We start from the raw sequence: 3538 nt of genomic DNA on the forward strand, positions 1-3538 counted from the left end.
AATAATAATAATAATAATAATAATAATAATAATAATAATAATAATAAACTATGCAATCAATACTGAATATTTTTATTTTTTGTATCTTTTTTATTTTCTAAGTTACATTAAAACCTGAAAAAGCAATTGCTGCATTTTAGAAGACATTTTTTCTTAGAAAGAGTAGTCAGACACTGGAATGAGTTGCTCAGGGAAGTGGTGGCATCACTGTCCCTGGGAGTGTTCAAGGAAAGGTTGGACCTGGTGCTTAGGGACATGGTTTAGTGGGGTAGTAGGGTGATGGTTGGATCAGATAATCTTGAAGATCTCTTCTAACCTTAATGATTCTATGATTCATTTGGGGAGAAGCCATAAAGGAGAAAAATACTTGACCAGAAGTTAACTCTTTGCTTACATAAATTCTGTTTCAGAGTTTTATCCCTTAGTAAACTTCAAGAAAAAGACTCCAATACAAGGTCAAATACACTTACAGTAGTAATGGATTTTTGCAGTATTTCCTACACTTCTCTTAACATTTTATAAAATTTGAAAATGATTAGAAATAAAAAATAGGCAGTGTTTTACAAGCTATATTACGTTACTTGTGTAAAATTGGCACTATGTCATATAAACACCATTGCTGATATGACTAATAATTCCTAATATAATAAATCGATAATTTAATGTCAGAACTAAAATGGAAATACTTGTATTTATTAATTTGTAGCTTCTGAGCATTTGATTTTCATTTGGCTAATGTCTCCAAGAGTACAGAAGTTTCCTAAACAAAACAAAACAAAACAATAACAACAGCAAAAACATACTCTTTCATGAGAAAAATGACACTACAGTAAGTACTTCTTATTTTGATTTTATTTTTTGCAATTTTCAAAATTGAACTTTAAAAAATTATTCCAATACCTTCGTTTTATATAATCCTTATAATTAATCTGCTGTATTTTTCTGTTACGTAAATGGCTATACAAGGCTAACACAGTGTAACTATTCATCAAGAGGTATTTGTGATCTCTCGCTTCTATTTGTCTTCGGAGCCCAGTGATACTAAACAATTGTCTCCTAAAGAATCTGAAGAAATAATTTCTGAAACATCTGTAAATTAGATTATTGTGGAACTGCAGAACTTGATCAAAGCCACTCTGTTCTCATGAGCAATAATTTCACTGATTTCACTGCCCTTTGGACGAGGACTCAAACCCTAAGAGTTGATTTCCTCCAAATATGGCCTGGGAAATGTTCAACTTGCAACTGAGTACAGACTTTTGGAGTAAGTAAGTTGTGTTCCAGTTTACTATCTAGACCTTTAATATTATCTGTCTAACCTGTTTGTAAATCTAATCCAAATATAAAAATCACACTCCCTTATGACGCAAGAAGGATGAAGAATTAAGGCAGGTGTCCAAGATAAAACAATCAGATAACACAAGAAAACCCCAACATGGATGTTTTTTGCCATTTATTTTGGCATTCAATTAAATATTGAATCAAGCTCCATAATGGATATGTATTCCTGGTTGTCAGCCTCCAGCTCTGTCAATAGCCTCTGTGAGAGCTAGCTTGAATTATTTTCATTTAACGGATACTACTGATCCTTTAATGATTTTCTTGAAAGTTATTTTTTCCAGGAAATGGCATTGTATATAAAAAATCTGGTATGAAACTTAACATAATAGGAGATGTATTTAATTCAGAAAGACTGAATTATATGTTGAGATAACACTTGATAGTTTGAAACAATTCACTGATTTTCAGTTCTCTCTCCCTAGACAAATATGCAGAATTTGACAACAGCTTCAGCTAAGAAGAGCCTTTGAAGACTAATTTAAATATTTAGTGGGAAAGTGATGCAATTTGTTAGCAGAAGTTTTTGTTTGCTTTCTTAATCACTTTTTAATTGCACTGCATCCCGCTCTTTGATAGATAAATTAGCACTATGGAACACAGTAGAACAAGGTATCTGAATGTTATTAGTCTTCTATGAAATAAGATATTTCATTTCTATTTCCACTCAATCCCTCCGTTTCTCAAGAATCCTAGATGCTGCTTAGTCAAGTTACTTGTTGAAGTATTCACAGTAAGGTTAGTAAGATGAATGGGATTCTGACCTTGCTATTTAAACAGTTTGAAACAATAGGAAGCATCCTTCATGGCTCTCAGTTAATAAGAAAATTGCAGTACACACTTTTGTATGTACTCTACCAGAGTATCAAGCAGATATCCAGTTCAATATTTGATAGCTTAGGATTATCCAGAATTTTCTCTTTTGTTGTTAGTCATTTACAAAACCCATAAAATCATCAGTGATTTTAGGTGGTAAGTATGAAATATTCTAAGTTTAATGTTTTCATCGCTGAGTCAGTTATGGAATATTCTAAGTTTAAGGTTTTCATCGCTGAGTCAGTGGCCTCAAGGCAAATATTTCTTTAATGAAAGAAACATTGATTTTCTTTAAATTGTGATTGTTTCAAATGCCTTGCTATTTTTCATATAACTTGATTTCTTTTGTACAAAAAAAAAGCACATGTGCCATTGAGAGGCTGAGTCAAGCTTATCAAGAGCACTAGATACCCAAATCTCTCCATATCTATCAATGGAGGCATGACTGGCTCCATTCATTATAATGACATATGTTTTGCCACTGTTGAAAAGTTTCTTCTACCTCTTTAGAGAGGATAACTTCAGCAGATAACAAGGCAAATCAGTGCTTGTGATGTTGTTCTCAGCACCTACCAGCTGCTTCAAGCTATGTTTATTCACCTTATGGAGAGACACCTGGGGTACCAGGTGCAGTGTGTCTAACATCACCCAAGGGTTTTCTCCTACAAAGTACACCATGGAGGCTGGTCCCATAAACATTGCATAGCACGGGCCTAGTATCCCTTATGCACTGCATCATTCCTAGATCTCTAAGACAGAGAGTGTGTGTGTGTAGATAATCAGCAGAAGGGGATGGAGCTGAAGGTTCCAAGCAGATGAAACAGACATGGACTCAATATTGAACATTCTATCTTGTTAGCACCTGAGAATAGTTTTCCAGGAAAATGGGACTTTTTCCTACATACCTTTAAACTGATAAATACTTTACCTCTATACTAAGAATGGAGAAAATGCTATATCCATTGTAAATACGAACTCTGTTTCATTGACTGTGCTCTTATAGAACACCTTTTGTATATGAGAATGTCTCATATCTCCTGGTAGATGTGTACAAAATGCCATCTCTTATAATAACACAAACAATGAAAGCCTATATTACAAACTTTTGCTGCATATTTGCATTCACATAATTCTTCTATTTTTCTTTTGAGGTATTATCTTTTGATATTGTAAAAAAACTCTTATCTCACCTGAATGTCTTTCAAAGTACAGGAGAAAGTCAGTACTTTTATAAGCTTTCTTCCTCTGTAAGCCTGTAATACTCTTAGGTCATTAAGGTATGTACTTATGAATTGATTGTTGGCTTTCATTTACTTAATATCTTGGCAAGTTTGCAGTACTGTCACAAAATCTGTTTAGTAGCAAAGCACACAACTGTTCTGCT

At 33.5% G+C, this 3538-nt stretch overlaps 1 long non-coding RNA gene across 1 annotated transcript in view; it reads right to left on the minus strand.

Annotated features, from left to right (window-relative positions):
* Positions 1 to 2699, minus strand: part of LOC118166111 — an 11420-nt gene extending 8721 nt beyond the window's left edge. Inside the window, exon 1 of the long non-coding RNA XR_004750355.1 lies at positions 2566 to 2699. This is a non-coding gene — a long non-coding RNA (uncharacterized LOC118166111). The remainder of the gene's footprint in view (positions 1 to 2565) is intronic.
* Between the last annotated feature and the right edge of the window lie 839 nt (positions 2700 to 3538).

Source organism: Oxyura jamaicensis, chromosome 4, assembly GCF_011077185.1.
Source record: "Oxyura jamaicensis isolate SHBP4307 breed ruddy duck chromosome 4, BPBGC_Ojam_1.0, whole genome shotgun sequence".
In the NCBI taxonomy this organism is placed as follows: domain Eukaryota; kingdom Metazoa; phylum Chordata; class Aves; order Anseriformes; family Anatidae; genus Oxyura; species Oxyura jamaicensis.